At 41.8% G+C, this 19,601-nt stretch overlaps 1 protein-coding gene across 1 annotated transcript in view; it reads left to right on the forward strand.

Annotated features, from left to right (window-relative positions):
- tbc1d10ab (TBC1 domain family, member 10Ab) overlaps positions 1 to 19,601 on the forward strand; it is a 68,712-nt gene that overhangs the window by 22,119 nt on the left and 26,992 nt on the right. The gene's annotated exons all lie outside the window — the stretch shown is intronic.

A 19,601-nucleotide genomic window follows, 5' to 3' on the forward strand; every position in this document is an offset into this window, starting at 1 on the left:
GTAGAGAGAACTTTGTATGGTTGACTGGGCAGGGTGTGCTGTTTTCGTTTCTAGTGCCTACGTCGGTGTTGGGTGGTTCGTCTGGTTTTTTTCTTTTTCAGCTTTGCTGTAGCAGTTTGGTTCAACTGAGTGGCTGTCACATGTAGGCCAGACCAGGTAAGAACAGCAGATTTCCTTTCCTAAAGGACATTAGTGAATCAGATGGGTTTTAACAGTTCGGTGGCTTCATGGTCACTGTTACAAGCTTTTAATTACAGAGTTATTAATTAATTGAGTTTATATTCCGCCAGCTGCTGTGGTGGGATTTGAACTTGCCCCAGTACATTAGGGCCTCTGGATTACTAGTCCAGTCGCATTGCCACTACGCCACTGTCCCCCTTGCATTTATATTTATATAGTTCACTGGCACATAACTGTAGGCTCGTATGAATACTTGGTGAATGAACCCAGGGCAAGCTGACTGTAGAATTGTGCTCCTGCATGAACTACCATCATCAGAAAATAAAACTATAAAAATGCACGTCTAGAGATCTGCAGATGAGATAAGACAGCTGGTTTTAGTAATGTAGAATCCTGGAGCTGGCATGGATGTTTGCTTTGCCCTGGTCTTCCATTTAACAGCAGAATCCAAGGCACCAATGGACACTAGATAGTGACAGTTTGAATATAAAAGCAGGAGAGCAGTTAACGGACATTGCTGTCCTCCATCTATTTTATGCTTGCCACTTGTTTAAAAGGCCTTTAAAAGTACAGGTAGCTCTCTTGCATTTAAAGGCAATAGAAATATCCATGAAAATGTTTCTAAATAAAATTAATATTTAATTTTCCACTTGCCTCGATTGTATTTGAGTCTTAATTGTTTACAGATGGTTTTCTAGATTTAAAAACAACATTGTGGAACAAAGGTTTACACCTGAGAAAGGGAAGAATTAAATTCTTACATAAATTGCATTTCTTCAGAATTCCATTATTTACAGAGGTGTAGAGAATCTATTGCGGAAGTCAAAGCACTTCTGCTTAAAAGGATGTTCTCTTTGACTAGGAAAGGAGGGGTTTAATATGTTACTGTGCTTCTCCAAAGGATGAGGAAGAATTTGGGTGGGTGGGTAGTTAACAATGGCCAAACTGCCGCAAATCGAGCAGTCTTTCCTGGAAACTGTCTCCTCCGATACTGGAGCAGTCCGTGCCTACATGCAGCAAGACCTGGACAATACTCAGGCTTGGGCTCATGAGTGGCATGTAACATTTGTGCCACACAAGTACCAGGCAATGGTTCTCTTCAATAAGAGAGAATCTAACCATCTCCCCTTGATGTTCAATGGCATTACCTTCGCTGAATACCCCACCATCAACATCCTGGGGGTTACCATTGACCAGCAACTTAACTGGGCCAGCCATATAAATACTATCGATGCAAGAGCTCGTCAGAGGCTGGGAATCCTGCGTTGAATAACTCATCTGACTCCTCAAAGTCTGTGCACCATCTGCAAGGCATTAGTCAGGAGCATGATGGAGAAATCTCCACTTGTCTGGATGAGTGTTGCTCCAGCAACACTCAAGAAGATCAACACCATCGAGGACAAAGCAGCCCACTTGATTGGCACCCCATCCACCACCTTAAACATTTATTCCCTTCACCACTGATGCACAGTGGCAGCAGTGTGCATCAACTGCAAGATGCACTGCAACAACTCGCCAAGGCTTCTTTGACAGCATTTGCCAAACCTGCGGCCTCTACCACCTGGGGGGATATGGGGATAGTGCGGGGGAAAAAGGCATTGAAGTGGATGATCAGCCATGATCATGCTGAATGGTGGGGCAGGCTCGATGGGCTGAATAGCCTACTCCTGCTCCTATGTTCCTAGAAGGACAAGGGCAGCAGACATTTGGGAACACCACCATCTACAAGTTCCTTTCCAAGCCACATACTGTGCTGGTTTGGAACTATATTGTTCTTTCAGTGTCGCGTCAAAAACCTGGCGATAGCACTGTGTATAGCTACACCACGTGGACTACAGTCGTTCAAGATGGTGGCTCACCGCCACCTTCTCGAGGGCAATTAAGGATCGGCAAAACATGCTTGCTTGTCAGTGATGCTCACATTCCGTGAACAAATTTTTAAAAAAAGGTTATGATGTAATGAGGTGGTGCAATCTGTATTGTCTCTAGTTAAAGCCAATACAATGTTTTAAATACTATAGAAAATGAAAAATAACGTACAGGAGGTTCTTTGGACTGCGTATTTTGGAAGCCATCTAAAGTGCACCCTTTTGTTTTGGGTATGTTCATGGAATCCTTTTCATGGTTCCAGCCTCCTTCAGACTTTGCCGTTGTGTCTGTGGATGCGTTTCTATTTGTGTACATAGTTACATAGTTTGCAGCAACTATACATTCCTTCAAGGCATAAAAACCCCAAAAGTAATGGCAGTCAACCGTGGCTAACAAAAGAAGTTAAGGATTGTATAAGATTAAAAGAACAAGCCTATAAAGTTGCCAGAAATAGTAGTAAACCTGAGGATTGGGAGGATTTTAGAATACAGCAAAGGAAGACCAAGAAACTGATAAAGGGAGAATAGATTATGAATGTAAACTAGCAAAAAACATAAAAACAGACTGTAAAAGCTTCTATAGGTATGTAAAATGGAAATGTTTGGCTAAGACAAATGTGGGTCCATTACAGGCAGAGTCAGGAGAATTATAATGGGGAATAAAGAAATGGCAGAGAAGCTAAATGATTACTTTGTATTTGTCTTCACTGAGGCAGATACATGAAATATGCCAGAATCAGAGATCCAAGAGACTAAGGAGAATGAGGAATTGAAGGAAATTAGTATTAGTGAGGTTGTATTGGAGAAATTAATGGGGCTGAAGATTGAATAGTCCCCAGGACCTGATATTCTACATCCCAGAGTGCTGAAAGAGTAGCTGTGGAGATGGTGGATGCATTGGTGATCATCTTCCAAAATTCTATAAATTCTGGAACAGTTCCTGCAGATTGGAAGCAAATGTCACCCCACTATTTAAGAAGGGAGAGAGAGAGAAAACCGGGAACTACAGACCTGTTAGCCTTACATCAGTAGTAGGGAAAATGCTAGAATGTATTCTAATGGAAACTTGGATAATGATCTGATTGGGCATAGTCAACATGGATTTATGAATGGGAAATCATGTTTGATGATCCTGTTGGAGTCTTTTTGAGGATGTTACCAACAGAATTGATAAAGGAGGATCAGTGGATGTAGTATACTTTGTTTTTCAGGAGGTTGGTTAGCAAAATTGAAGCACATGAGATAGGAGGTAATATATTGGCATAGATTAAGGATTGGCTAACGGGCAGAAAACAGAGTAGGAATAGATGGATCATTCTTGCGTTGGCAGGCTATGACTAGTGGGATACTGCAAGGATCAGTCCTTGGGACCCAGCTGTTCATAATATATATCAATGATTTGGATGTGAGACTAAATGTAATATTTTTGAGTTCGTGGATGACAAAACTAGGTGGGAATGTGTTGTGAGGAAGGTGCAAAGCGGCTTCGAGGGGATTTGGACAGACTTAGTGAATGGGCAAGAACATGGCAGATGGAATATAATGTGGAAAAATGTGAGGTTATCCACTTTGGTTGGAGGAATAGATGTGCAGAGTATTTATTAAGTGGTACGAGATTAGAAAGTGTAGATGTAAAAAGGGACCTGGGTGTCCTTGTCCATAAGTCGCTGAAAGCTAACATGCAGGTGCAGCAAGCAATTAGGAAGGCTAATGGTATGTTAGCCTTTATCACAAGAGGATTTGAGTACAGGAGTAGTGAAGTCTTGATCAATTGTCTCAAATCTTGGTTGGAACGCACCTGGAGTACTGTATGCCAGTTTTGGTCCCCTTACCTCGGGAAGGATATTATTGACATAGAGGGAGTGCAACAAAGATTCACCAGACTTGTTTCTGGGATGGCAGTACTGACCTATGAAGAGAGATTGGGGAAATTGGACCTGTATTCTCTAGAGTTTCGAAGAATGAGAGATGATCTCATTGAAACCTACAAAATACTTAACGGGATAGACAGGGTAGATGCAGCTAAGATGTTTCCCCTGGTTGGGGAGTCCAGAACCAGGGGACACAATTTCAACTGAAGGGGAAAGCCACTTAGGACTATGATGAGGCGAAATCCCTTTGCTCAGAGGATTGTGAATCTTTGGAGTTCTGTACCCCAGAGTGCTGTGGAAGCTCAGTCATTGAATATGTTTAAAGTACAGATTGACACATTTCTAACTACCAATGACATAAAGGGATATGGGGATTGTGTGGGAAAAAGGCATTGAAATGGATGATCAGCCATGATCATATTGAATGGCAGAGCAGGCTCGATGGGCTGAATGACCTACTCCTGCTCCTATGTCCCCAGTGTTGGAAGAGCACTATTGGTTAGACGTCCTCCTTTTACATTCAGCCTGGACAGTCAATCCCCATAAGTGCCCTATGCTCTGCCTTCTGTGGTAGTCCCTTTAAAAACAAACCCGCTGGCCAACTCCATTTATGCATTTCTAAAATCGGCTGCCTAATTCCAATGGCAAATTTGTGGACCCACATTTTTATGATGTCGTCTGTCTTAAGCTGTGTAACCTCTTCTAGCGACATTTTCTTCTTTGTCTCCCATCTAGAAATGTATTAGCAAGACCTGGCCTCTGGTAAAGTACAAAATACACCTCGACATTAGAACTTAATAAGGTATTTTAGAGTTTCTAGGAGGGAATTGCTGTTGGTCTTTGTGGATGATCTGGAATAATTGAGTAAAATTTTCTTTTCGGCATTTTGCTAAGTTTTGATGTGGGAGCTTATGATATTTGATTGCTATATCTCTTGTATATTGAGAGAATCCTGGAGCCTAATGTCTCAGTAATCATATCACGCCTCCATCCAAAATTCCTTTCAAAATGTTTTTCATGTTGCAGTGAGCCTTATGCTGCTCATTAGAATTGATTAATTTTCTTTTTAGTGCATGGATTAAGTTACTATTTCCATATTTGAGCCTTCATTGCCCATCTCATGTTGGGCTGTTATTGCACTGAGAATTTCAGTAACTCAGCTTACATTTACAGTTCAAGTAGGTCCATGATCTTTCTGTACCTATAAGATGAAGTATATTTTCGACTATAAAGGGGAACATGTTTGCACATGTGGTTTATAATTCTAGTGCAACCAGTCTTGCTGGCTATTTGTGTTCATTGTGCTAGGTACTTAAATCCTCTCTCAAATGTGGTGTTCTTCCTTTCTGACCACCCCACTCAACTGAAAAAAAAAATAGTTGCCCCAAAGAAAGACTTGCACTTATTTGGAAGTATTGTGAACAGTGAGGGGGATAATGATAGCCTTCAAGAGGACGTAGACAGGTTGGTGGAGTGGGTGGACACTTGACAGGTGAAATTTAATGCAGAGAAGTGTGAAGTGATTCAGTTTGGTGGGAAGAACGAGGCGAGGCAATATAAAATAAAGGGTACAATTCTAAAGGGGGTGCAGGAGCAGAGGGACCTGGTGGTATATGTGCACCAGTCTTTGAAGGTGGCAGTGCAGGTTGAGAAAGCCGTTAATAAAGCATATGGGACCCTGGACTTTATAAATGGGGGCATATAGTACAAGGAAGTTGTGCTGAACCTGCATAAAATCCTGGTTCGGTCACATTTGGAGCTTTGTGTCCAATTCTGGGCAGCACACTTTAGGAAGGATGTAAAGACTTTGTAGAGGCTGCAAAAAAGGTTTAAGAGAGTGGTTCTGGGGATGAAGGTCTTCAGTTATGAGGGTAGATTGGATAAACTGAGGTTGTTCTCCTTAGAGAAGAGAAGGTTGAGAGGACCCTTGTTCGAGGTGCTCAAAATCATGAGGGGTCTGGACAGAGTAGATGAGGCAAAACTATTCCCATTGGTGGAAGGGTCAAGAACCAGAGGACGCCAATTTAAAGTGATTGGGGAAAGGAATCCGAGGCGACATGAGGAAAATCTTTTTTACTCTGAGTGGTTAAGATCTGGAATGCACAGAGTCTGGAGGCAGATTCAATCATGGCTTTCAAAAGGGAATTGGATGGTTATCTGAGGAGGATGGGTTTGCAGGCCTACAGGGGAAAGACCGGAGAGTGGGACTAGGTGAGTTACTCTGAGAGCCAGTGTGGACATAATGGGCCGCATGGCCTCCATTCTGAGGTTCTATTTAATACTATCTCCTAACAAAACACCCTGAAGTGCCTCATATGCAATTAATTACTTGGAGGTGCAGTGGCCTTTATGTAGACGCAAACAACTGCCATATTCCACACGTTCCCACAAACAGCAGTGAAAGGAAGTGACCAATTTATCTGTTCATGGTGTTGCTTGAGAGAGGAATGATGGCCAGGGATGCCATTAGAATGCCACATTCATTTTGCAGTCCACCTGAACAGGCAGATTGACCCTTCGCTTTAGCAACTCTCTGATTTAAAATCTCATCTGAAGGAGAGCATCTCTGGCAATGCAGCAATCCCTCAGTAATGTACTGCAGTGTCTTTCCAGATTATGTGCTCAAATCCTGGAGTGGGGCTTTAATCCACCGCCAAATTGACACAAGGTGTGTGACCATCCTTCTGATTTGATTTCCTTTTCATTCTCTCATTTCACTGCCTGAACTTGCATCTAAATTTACAGCCCATCACTATAGAATTATAAAGTAGTGCATCACTGAAATGGACTGTGATCCATCAAGTTTGCGTTTGTGATGTTCTCCCCTTGAGTCAAACCTCCTCCTTCTCTCCTCATTGCCCATGCTTTTTAACATTCCTGTTTTTCAAGCAACTAGTTGTGGCAGAAAATTCTGCATCCTAACAAGTTTCTGTGTTCATTTTTTCTAACCTTCAATTCTTTACTGTCTAACACATTCCCACTTTTCAAACTTTTTAAATATCTTGTTAACAGCCCTAGGTCACTCTTATGCCCATGTTAACTGGCTGTTTGACCAGTTAATTGATCTGGAACTGACATCAGGAATATGGCTGTGAAACATTGGTAGAAGAAATGTTAACGAAAAAGTGGTGTAACTAAAAGCATAAATAGCGAAACAATAGGTGAATAAATATATCGTTTCACGACATCTAAAAAAAAAATGTTTTTTTTCTGTCCTTAGACTTAGCATTTCAATAATTTTCACCCCTTGGATTGCCTCGTGTAGTTACTACCTTTATTTACATATTAATTTGTGGCATTTACATCAGAAATTCAACAACGCACCTTTCAAAACCTCTACCCGTTCTTCTATATGTATACAGAATAATCTTCTAAATTTTTAATGTTTTAAATGTTGCAGAAGTAGAACTTGGAGTTAGGTGTACCACACCTTCATTGGATTGCATGTTTGACAAACTACACATAGTTGGAAAGACTTGTAGACAGATACAGATATCAAAAATATATGGGAGACCAGCATCATTTTAAATATGAGGTATCAGAACTGATGCATATTTTTGAAAAAAACTAATTTTATAGTAAACTAAACCAGTAAGTTAGAAATTAGAAAATATGTGGGATTTAACTTTGTCAATTTATGGTAGTATTTTGATACTAGAACTACAAAATCAATTTTTTTTCCTGAAGAATCAGATGGATTTGAAAATCTCTTAGCTTGTTAAGTTTCCAAGTTCATTCAACATGACAAATTCAGGAATAAATCAGTAGCTGTTGTATGGTAGAACAGAAACAGATTTCCAAATGTCTTTCAGTATGAAAAAAGTTAATATCTCATGTGCAAGGCTCAGATAAATGGGGTGTAAAATGGAAAATGTTTTACAGCCATGAGTCTGTCATTTCCACGAGCTATTTTTGAACCGTTTCAAATGCTGTTAGATTGAAATTGTTCAAAATGCCATTATTATGCCATTAGCCCATTGAAAGCAAGTACAGTTATCATACCCACTCTTGCACAGATTAACTGCTGCTTGTAAGAATTGCTATCTTCCAAGTCCTAAACTACTAACTACTTTTCTGAGTTATCCAAAGGTGGGTGGTACCTTTTTATTGTTGACATTTCACACTTCAGCTAGTCCAGACTTGGAAGCAGTTTTCTGCACATTACTTTAGGAAAGATAGGAATCTCTGGGTAAATTGCTTGTGAGCTTTTGTGAAACATACAGTCTGGTACAGTAGAGTTCAGATAAGCTTTCAGGACATACTTGCTAAATAGTTTTCCTTCCTGAGTAATTGTTCAGTCATGACACACAAAGAGCCGCCTTAAACTATGGTTGGATTTCATGCCGAAGAAGTCATTTTAAAAGGGAATTTGCAGGTAATTTTGAAATTATTTTACAGGTTGAACATTTTCAAATTTCTTGCCTTCAATTTTTATTTTTTGGTAAGGATAACTTATACACAAAGCCTGGAAGGTACAGTTGGCGACATAAGTCGATTAAATACTGAAGCCATGTGACTAGAAACTCTGGGTGGGGCATGCGGGTGGCAGACAACGAGAATTTGAAAGGAAAGATGAGGCGCTCAAATGCGCAAGTGTCAGAGTTTTAAGGGGAAGAGAGCGGTGTGACTCAGTGATTAGGGCCATATCGCCACCGCAGCAGCTTGGGCAGGGAAAATGGTGGAAAGCATAACAAGGTAGGGAGGTTTCAGTAAGGGGCAAGATGCTGTCACTTGTGAGCCAAAATTCAGTGAAAGTCAGAATATCGAAACAGTCATCCACCAAGTCGTGAATGGGAAGGGTCTTGTTCATAAGTGAAAGGAAAATGTGGAGAGGGGCAGTGATTGATTGCTGGCATAGTCCAAGTGGGTACAGGTGGTTGAAATGAACAGGCTGGGAAGGAGATTGGCAAGGTTAACCCTGAGTGTGAGCATAGGGTGACAACGTCAGCGAGAGAGGGTGGGGGGTGGTGGTGGAGTAGGGCTTTGGGGCTGCAGCTTGTAAAGAAGCAGCAATATGTTGCAATAGGCCCCTCATGGTATACTAAGAGAGTGATGGAGGGTAGCTGTGAGCTTATTCAGAGGAATTCAAGCCTGGGATGGTATTAGGAGTAGGAATGTAGGGGGTAATGATAAGCTGCAATAGGCATTAGGCGACCAAGTACCTGAGGTGAGAAATTAAAAGTGGCATGACTGGTCAACTGTTAACCCACAGTTGCAAAACCTCAAACTTAATTGGCTGTGAAGTGCTTTGGGACGTCCCGAGGTCGTGAAACTGTACTATATAATACAATATAATATACAAGTTAATTCGTTCTTCCTTCCTCTCACCAGCCAGCATCCTGGTGAACAACAATACAAGGACTAAATACTGCAGATGCTGGAAATCTGAAACAAAAACAGAAAATGCTGGAAATACTCAGGTCAGGCAGCATCTGTGGAGAGAAAAACAAAGTTAACATTTCAGGTCTGTGTGACCTTTCATGCATCCTGGTGAATCTCAGCATCCTTCCTATTATGTGGAGCCCAAAAATGTGCGCACTATTCCGACTATGCTCTCTCTAAGGTCTACGATCGATTCATTGAATCTTGACATTCATATTCTATATATCTGATTTATAATTGGCTTTTGATGGTTTTATTTACTTGAGCTGCTGTTTTTAAGGTCTTTTAAGGTCAAAAGGTGTAAATACAGAGGTCTGGGTGCAGCCTGCAGACGGTGTGCAGATTGCAAGCTGAGTGTGGGGATTCGAGTTTGGTGAGTGGGGATTTTAAGTGTTATCTTTATAAAAGTCTGGTCTGCAATTAGCATTTAACTGGGATTTACCCTCCAGACAAAGTAGGGTTAAAAAAGTAAAGTAAGTTTCTTACAGTCTTGTGCAGGGATTAAGAGGCTGTACTGCAGAGTAACTGATAGTTAAGTAGCTGACCAGTCAGATCTGGTTGCTGCAGTTTCAGCTTCAGAAGGTATAAATAGAGGTCTGGGTGCAGCCTGTAAATGGTGTGCAGATTGCAAGCTGCGTGGAGATTCGAGTTTGGTGAGTGTCGAGTTCGATGAAGGTGGGAGGAAGTGCTCCATTTTTCTGTTTTTTAAGCCTCTAGTAATTGGTTCTTGTTTCGGTGCAGTGGAAAGAGCTGGGTGGTGAATAACTGGTGAGCTATTTTACTTAAAATAAATAGTGTGTAAAGTTAAGGTACGGCAGGACAGCTCTACCGAGCTGAATGTACAGCCTGTGGCATGTGGGAATTTATGGACTCACCATGTGTCCTAGACAGACACATCTGCAGGAAGTGTCACCGGCTGCAGAAGCTTGAGCTTCGAGTTTCAGAACTTGAGCGGCGGCTGGAGTCACTGTTGTGTATCCGCGAGGCGGAGGACTACATGGATTGCACATTTAGGGAGGTGGTCACGCCACGGGTTAGGAGCATGTAGGCAGATATGGAATGGGTGACTGCCAGGCAGTCTAAGAGAACCAGGCAGTTAGTGCCCTGATATCTCACTTGCTAATCAGTTTTCCATTTTGGATACTGGTGAGGTTGATGGTTCCTCAGAGGAGTGCAGTCAGAGCCAAGTTTGTGGCACCACAGGTGGCTCAGCTGTACAGTAGGGGAAGAAGAGTGCAAGAGCAGTAGTGATAAAAGATTCGTTAGGGGAACAGACAGGTGTTTCTGCAGCAGTAAACGTGACTCCAGGATGGTTTGTTGCCTCCCTACTGCCAGGGTCAAGGATGTCATGGAGCGGCTGCAGGACATTCTTCTGGGGGAGGGTGAACAGCCAGAAATTGTGCTTCACTGGTACCAATGACATAGGTGCGAAGGGGTATGAGGTCCTGAAAGCAGATGTTAGGGAGCTAGGAAGAAGATTAAAAAGCAGGACCTCAAAAGCAGTAATCTCAGGATTACTCCCAGTCCCACGTGCAAGTGAGCATAGGAATAGGAGAATTGAGCGATTGAACATGTGGCTGGAGAACTGGTGGAGGAGGGAGGGGATCAGATTTCTGAGACTTTGGGACCAGTTCTGGGGCAGGTGAAACCTGTACAAGATGGATGGGTTGCATCTTAGCAGGACTGGGGCAAATATCCTTGCAGGGAGATTTGCTAGTGCTGTTGGGGAGGGTTTAAATTAAATTGTCAGGGGGATGGGAAGCAAAACTGGTAACTTGTCTGGGGTGTGGGAACCAGAAGCAGGTATCAGAGGAATACCAAGGTGCACAGAATACTGGGGGGGATAGATAGCATGAGAGTAAGGAATAGTAAGTTATTAGGTAGGGTCAGAATAAGGGAGAAAGTAATAAAGTCTGAATCGGGGTAAATGTGCATGTATGTGAATGCACGGAGTGTGGTTAATAAGACTGGTGAGGTACAGGTGCAGATTGCTGTGTGGAAATTATGATGTGGCTATAACAGAAACCTGGCTCAAAGAAAGGCAGGACTGGGTGTTAAATTATTCCTGGATACAATGTGTTCAGGAAAGAGAAAAAAAGGGGGGAGGGGTGGTGGTATTGATTAAGGAGAGCATTGTAGTGCTGGAGAAAAAGGATGTCCCAGAGGGGTTGAGGACAGAATCAATTTGGCTAGAGCTAAGGAACAAAAAAGGTGTGGTTACATTGCTCGGTGTTGTCTACAGGCCACCAAATAGTGGGAAGGACATGGAGGAACAAATTTGCAAGGAACTTATAGAGAGGTGCAAAAGCTAGAGGGTAGTTATAATGGTGGACTTTAATTATCCAAACATCGACTGGGATAATAGTGTAAAGGGTAGTGAGGGGCAAGAGTTCCTAGAATATGTTCAGGAAAATTTTCTACAACAGTATATTGCTAGTCCAATGAGAAAAGAGGCCTGGTTCTTGGGAATGAGGTGGGCCAAGTGGATCAAGGATTTTTAAAAATTCATTCATGGGATGTGGGCATCGCTGGCAAGGCCAGCATTTATTGCCCATCCCTAATTGCCCTTGAGCTAGGCCATTTCAGAGGGCATGTAAGAGTCAATCACATTGCTGTGGGTCTGGAGTCACATGTAGGCCAGACCAGGTAAGGACAGCAGATTTCCTTCCATAAAGGACATTGGTGAACCAGATGGGTTTTTAGCAATCGACAATGGTTTCATGGCCATCATTAGACTAGCTTTAAATTCCAGATTTATTAATTGAATTCAAATTCCACCTTCTGCAGTGGTGGGATTTGAACCTATGTCCCCAGAACAATACCCTGGGTCTCTGGGTTACTAGTCCAGTTACAATACCACTACGCCACCGCCTACCCACCGATCAGTAGGAGAGCATTTTAGAGATAGGAATCATTGTATCATAAGATCTAGGCTGACTATGGAAAAGGAAAAAGAGCAATCCAGGGGAAGGCCAGCTTTAATGGGGTAAGAATGGAGCTGGGGTGAATAAATTGGAGTCAAAAGTTGGCAAGAAAACTAGTAGATGAGTAATGGGCTACCTTCAAAGAAGAGATAGTTTGGGCACAGTCAAGGTATGTTCCCTCGATGGAGAAAAATCAGGCAAACCAATCCAGAGCTCCCTGGATGACAAAAGCGGTAGAGATTAAGGTAAAGAAGAAAAAGTGTGCTTGTGACAGATGCCAGGTAGAAAATACTATTGAGAACCAGGCTGAATATAGAAGGTCCAGAGGGGAAGTGAAAAAACAAAGAGAGAATGAAAAGAGACTGGCAGCTAACATTAAAAGAAATCCCAAAGTTTTCTATAGACCTATAAGTAGTAAAAGGGTGATAAAAGGAGGAGTGGGGACGATTAGGGACCAGAAAGGGGAGTTACACATGGAGGCAGAGGACATAGCTGAGGTGTTAAATGAATACTTTGCATCTGTCTTTGCCAAGGAGGAAGATGCAACCCAGGTAATGTTGAAAGAGGAGGTAAGTCAGAGGAGTTTAAAATTGATAAATTGATAAAATATTAGATAGGCTGCCTGTATTTAAAGTGGACATAGCACTAGGCCCAGATGAGATGCATCCAAGGATACTGAGGGAAGCGAGGGTGGAAATCGCGGAGGCACTGGCTATAATTTTTCAGTCTTCCTTAGACTCGGGGGTGGTGCTAGAGGACTAGAGAATTGCAGACGTTGCACCCTTGTTCAGAAAAGGGTGTAAAGATAAGCCCAGCAACTACAGGCCAGTCAGTTTAACTTCGGTGGTGAGAAAACTTCTAGAAAAAATAATTCGGGACAAAATCAATAGTCACGTGGACAAATGTGAGTTAATTAAGGAAAGCCAGCATGGATTTCTTAAGGGAAAATCATGTTTAACTAACTTGCTGGAGTTTTTTGAGGAGGTAACAGAAAGGGTTGATGAAGGTAATGCTGTTGATGTGGTGTACATGGACTTTCAAAAGGCATTTGATACAGGGCTACACAACAGACTTGTGAGCAAACTTGTAGCTCATGGAATAAAAGGAACAGTAGCAACATGGATACGAAATTGGCTGAGTGACAGGAAACGAAGAGTCGTAGTTAATGGATATTTTTCGGGCTGGAGGAAGGTTTTTTTTTAGAGATACAGCACTGAAACAGGCCCTTCAGCCCACCGAGTCTGTGCCGACCAACAACCACCCATTTATACTAATCCTACATTAATCCCATATTCCCTACCACATCCCCACCATTCTCCTACCACCTACCTACACTAGGGGCAATTTACAGTGTGTAGTGGAGTTCCCCAGGGATCAGTGTTGGGACCTTTGCTTTTCCTAATATATATTAATGACCTAGACCTTGGTGTACAGGGCACAATTTCAAAGTTTGCGGATGATACAAAACTTGGAAGCACTGTGAACTGTGAGGAGGATAGTGTCGAACTTCAAAAGGACATAGACAAGTTGGTGGAATGGGCAGACAGGTGGCAGATGAAGTTCAATGCAGAGAAATGTGAAGTGATTCATTTTAGTAGGAAGAACATGGAGAGACAGTATAAAATAAAGGGTGCAATTCTAAAGAGGGGTGCAGGAGCAGAGGGACCTGGGTATATATGTGCATAAGTCATTGAAGGTGGCAGGACAGGTTGAGAGAGCAATTAATAAAGCATACAGTATCCTAGTTCGGCCTCAGCTGGAGTATTGCATCCAATTCTGGGTGCCTCAGTTTAGGAAAGATGTGAGGGCAGTGGAGAGAGTACAGAAAAGATTCACGAGAATGGTTCCAGGGATGAGGAATTTCAGTTATGAAAATAGATTGGAGAAGAGAAGGCTGAGAGGTGATTTGAAAGAGGTATTCAAAATCATGAGTGATGTGGACAGAGTAGATAGAGAGAAACTATTCCCAGTTGTGAAAGGATTGAGAACATGAGGGCACAGATTTAAAGTATTTGGTAAGAGAAGCAAAAGTGACATGAGGAAAAACCTTTTCACGCAGAGAGTGGTTAAGGTCTGGAATGTGCTGCCTGAGAACGTGTTGGAGGCAGATTCAATTGAAGAATTCAAAAAGGAATTAGACAGTTATATAAAAAGGAAGAATGTGTAGGGTTATGGGAAGAGGCAGGGGAATGGAACTGAGGGAATTGCTCTTTTAGAGAGCCAGTGCAGACACGATGGACCAAATGGCAGCCTTATGCACTTTAACGGCTCTCTGATTCTGTGAGCCTGAACCCCAAATCTCTTTGCTCTCTTCCCATCACCCAGCTTTCTCTTGTTCAAAGTTTAGTGATTACCTTGTGGTAAAATGAATAAAAGTAATGCCTCTCATTTATTGACATTGAATTCTATCTGCCACTTTTTGTCCATTCCACCATCTTATCAGTGTCCCTTTTACAGCTTCCACTGATCCCTCAGAACTTGTAGGCAGAATATGTGCTTGATCTTGTGTATCTCCAAGTAACGCACAATGCTGACTCTGTCGCATTTCAAATTACTGTAACAAAGCATACTGTGAAAACTTCTTAAATCGCATAGTAATCATTTCAAGTGACACATTAACATAGTCATTTAGACTTGAATCAGCATTAAGCAATCCCCTAAATTCAATTGGGTACTTGTTGGACACAGTTCAATGCATAAGAAGAAACTTGCATTTTGGAGCAAGTCACAAAAACTGTTACATGGTTTGTCAATTACCATTTATTTAAAAAAAATCTTGTCTTATAATCTTTGTCCAAGCACAGTTGAAGAAATCAGAAATTCTTGGATGTTTTGCTGATTGGAGAGAAGTGTGCTTTGGGGTTCCCCAGGGGTAGGTATTAGGACCATTGCTTTTCTTGTTTAATATAGATAACCTGGACTTTGGTATAGGGCAGTGATTCTGAAATGTTTTCGTCCGTGGACCAATTAGGCAGGCAAAAGACCTTGCAGACCACCTACCAGTCCTACCCCTCCTGCATTTGTTTGCCACTGCAAAAAAACTGATCAGAGTTAATGGAAAAAATGGCACTGCTTTTGAGGAGACAGCAATGAGGTGATATCTGGTTCCAAGCTGGAGAGCTTCAGTCTCATGTCAGGCTCCATGTTCTGCCGCTTCCTCCTCTTTGTTTTCAGCCCCACAAGTGTTAAAAATACAATCTCGCAGTTGTATGTTGTCACAGTAACATGAATCTTGCTTATAAAACTACATTATTGCTCACGCTTATGATGACTTGTGCCACGTTGTGTGACGTGCGAGTGGTGGGAATGAGGGTTCTGGCCTGTGTTCTCATATGGCCTTAGCTGTGGCATTGTGTGCAGTGACTTGCATTTTGGACCAGCCAGCAGACCACACTGAGGACCACTGGTATAGGGAGTACAATTTCAAATTCTGCAGATGATAGGCAATGTTCTAAGCGAGCAGGATAGTAATACACTTCAGGAGTACGTAGACAGACTGGTGAAATGGGCAGACACATGGCAGATAAAATTTAATGCAGAGAAGTGTGAAGTGATGCACTTTGAGAGGAACAACATGAAGAGGAAGTATAACCTAAATGGTACTATTTTAAGGGACCTGGGAGTACATATTCACAAATCTTTGAAGGTGACAGGGCATGTTGATAAGGTGGTTATGAAAGAGTAGGAAACTTGGCTTTGTAAATAAGAGCTTTGAATACAAAAACAAGGAAGACATGCTAAACCTTTATAAATCACTGGTCAGGTCTCAGCTGGAATACTGTGTACAATTCTGGGCACCACGCTTTAGGGAGAAAGTCAAGGTTCTGGAGAGGCTACAGAGGAGGTTTACCAGGCTGATAGGAAGGAGGGACTTCAGTTATGTAGAGAGGTTGGAGAAGCTGAGATTGTTCTTGGAGCAATTCAGAGGAGAACTAATAGAGGTATTCAAAATGAGGGGTTTTGATGGAGCAAGTCGGGAGCCACTGTTTCCTCCGGCAAGTGGGTCAGTAATCAGAGGTCATAGTAAAAATAATTGGCTAAGGAAATAGAGAAGAAATGAGAATTTTTTTTGTACACAGTGTTGTTGAGATAGAAACATAGAAAATAGGAGCAGGAGTAGGCCATTCGGCCCTTCGAGCCTGCTCCGCCATTCATTATCATCATGGCTGATCATCCAACTCAGTAACCTGTTCCCGCTTTCGCCCCATATCCTTTGATCCCTTTCGCCCCAAGACCTATATATAACTCCTTCTTGAAAACATACAATGTTTTGGCCTCAACTGCTTTCTGTGGTAGTGCATTCCACAGGCTCAGCACTCTCTGGGTGAAGTAATTTCTTCTCATCTCAGTCCTGAAAGGTTTACCCTGTATCCTTAGACTATCCCTGGTTCTGGACTCCCCCACCATCGGGAACATCCTTCCTGCATCTATCCTGTCAAGTCCTGTTAGAGTTTTTTTTATAGGTTTCTATGAGATCCCCCCCCCTCACTCTTCTGAACTCCAGCGAATATAATCCTAACTGACTCAACCTCTCCTCATACGTAAATCCTGCCATCCCAGGAATCAGTCTGGTAAACCTTCGCTGCTCTCCCTCTATTGCAAGAACATCCTTCCTCAGATAAGGAGACCAAAACTGCACACAATATTCCAGGTGAGATCTGGAAGGGGATGGAAGCAGTCTCCATAGGAACTTTCAAAAGACAATTGGACATGTACTTGAATAGGACTAATTTGCAAAGTTATTGGTGTCAAAAAGCTGGGGTTTGGGACTAAATTGAAGAGCTCTTTTAAAGATGGGCCAAATGGCCCCTTTCTGTACTAAAGGATTCTGATTCTGTTCTGTGTACTGTCAACTGTAGGGAGAGTCAATTTTAGAGAGGATCAATTTTTTTAATATAGCGGGTTGTCGATGGCTGGTGGCTTTCAAATTAAAGATTCAAAAGCATGATGTGTATTATTGATTTTGTTTCCTCCTTGTCATTCAGAGTGCAATATTTTTTTTTCTAGTAGCTGAATTTATGTTCCAAGCAATCTTTTAATTTGACTTAGTGTAGTGTTCGTTGGTGAATGTGAGGAGAGTTACATGTACCTCTGCTTGAAATGTAAAATCCAACTCTGCTTCTCTTCTCTTCTACCAGAAAATGCCTGAAAACTTAACTTGTACAGTATTGGAAGTCAAACTCATCACTGATACAATTAGCACTTTGCATATTCATTGTAAGCTTCATTCAGAGTACATAGAAACTGATGGAAAGTTTCTTACTATCATATGCTTGTGTATTATAGAACTTCATTTGAAAATACAAGCCGCTGACACGTCTCTTGGGTTTTAAAAATACCACTTTCAGGTACTTGTGGTAATGTTTGGAATTCAAGTACTTTGGTTTGTCTCATTTTTTTGGATATCGTATGTCACTGGAGAATACTAAATATAATCCTTGATCCTTTTTTGCCTTTTCATATTTACAATTTCCCAAAGATAATCATTAGTTGCAGAAAAATTGCTTCATCATCATACTTTATATTCTTGAGCTTGATGAAAAACAGCTGAATGAATCTCTTCCTTAACTGTTGCATCCTCAAATCATGCTTTCACTGGACTCTTGCTAACCTGTGACTTCTTCATTTAGAAAGCAATTGAAAACATATTTTTATAAAGCTGTGCATATGAAGTAAAAGCGAAGGCCAATTATTTCCTTTGCTTGGTTTCACGACCTTAATTTCCTGCAGAAGGATTTGTTCACATCTAGTGAGACACCATATCAGTAACAGTGTATTAATTCACCTGTAAGCCATGAATGGTCTTTTATGCACTTTAATTGACATTTTTCTTGCATGTAAGCTTGTTAAATTTGCAGGCAATACTAAAATAGGGAAAAAATTGGCGACAGCTAACTGCTTACAGAGGGAATTGGATCAGTTAAGCAATTGAGCAGAAAAATGAAATGTAATACCATACTTATTGGGTGGTGCAAAAAACCAGTATAAGTTTACAATTTAGATTTTGCTCAGACACACTGGGGACATGAGGGTAACAGTAGACTTCTGGATTTTTACTTTCAAATTTCAGATAAAATCAAATTATTTTTTAAAGAAAGTGTAATGTTCATATTCATAGTCAGAACAAGTCTGTGAAGGTTTTACTGAGGCTTTACCATAAATATTGTGCAATATGATATGTATAAGTTTGATGGTTATGCTTCAAAAGAGAGCTGCATGTATTGGAGAGGGTACAGAGAGAATAACAAAATGATACTCTGTGTAAGGAGTGGTGGTGATATGAAATTTAGGGCCTGAAATTCCAAAATTTGGGGGTAGGGAGGAAAGGATCGTAAAATTGGGCAAGACCTGGTTACAATGGGTTCCTGCTCCTTTGTTTATGCTGCTAAATTCTCCTGGAAGAGGTGAGACACTCCTGTGCAGGCATCGTCCAAAGAGGCAAGACTGACGGAATGACGTTGTCCAACAGAGCACAAACCAGCTCCACCTTGATTTACCCTCAACATTAAGTAAGCTTGCATGTTAAATTGCTTAGTTTTGGGGGCATGATTCAGGCACACTAATGTGGCAGGATCTGATTCTGGCAGAAATGGGAGCCACGATTGTTTCAAATGCCAGAACAATCAATTGGAAAAGTGACAACTTTTAGAATTTTTAACAATTTTGCAGTGTCTCGTGATCTTTGCCTGCCTTGCACCCCTCATGCTGTGGCAAGGACAGCAACAAAATTCTCCCTCCCCTTTTATTTACCTGAGCTTCTTGAGTGTTGTTGGAGCTGCACCCATCCAGGCAATTGGAGAGTGTTCCATCACACTTCTGATGGAAGTGGGGAGCATTGCGGAGTCAGGAGGTGAGCTACTCGCCACAGAATTCCCAGCCTCTGACCTACTCTTGTAGCCACAGTAGTTATGTGGTTGCTCCAGTTCAGTTTCTGGTCAATGGTAACCCCTAGGATGTTGTTGGTGGGGGATTCAGTGATGATAATGCCATTGAACATCAAGGGGAGAAGGTTAGATTCTTGTTTGAGATGGTCTGCCACTTGTGTGGTGCGACTGTTACTTGCCACTTATCAGCCCAAGCCTGGATGTTGCCCAGGTCTTGCTGCATCTGGACACGGGTTGCTTCATTATCTGAGGAGTCGCGAATGGTTCTGAGCATTGTGCAATTATCAGTGAACATCCCCACTTCTGACCTTATGTCATTGATGAAGCAGCTGAAGATGGTTGGGCCTAGGACACTACCCTGAGGAACTCCTGGGACTGAGATGATTGACCTTCAACAACCACAACCATCTTTAAGCACTTCAGACTAAGGAGAAGATTAAAGGAGATCTTGATAAAGTATTAAATGGTACCGGTGGATGAGATGAATACAGA

Source organism: Heterodontus francisci, chromosome 23, assembly GCF_036365525.1.
Source record: "Heterodontus francisci isolate sHetFra1 chromosome 23, sHetFra1.hap1, whole genome shotgun sequence".
Classification (NCBI taxonomy): domain Eukaryota; kingdom Metazoa; phylum Chordata; class Chondrichthyes; order Heterodontiformes; family Heterodontidae; genus Heterodontus; species Heterodontus francisci.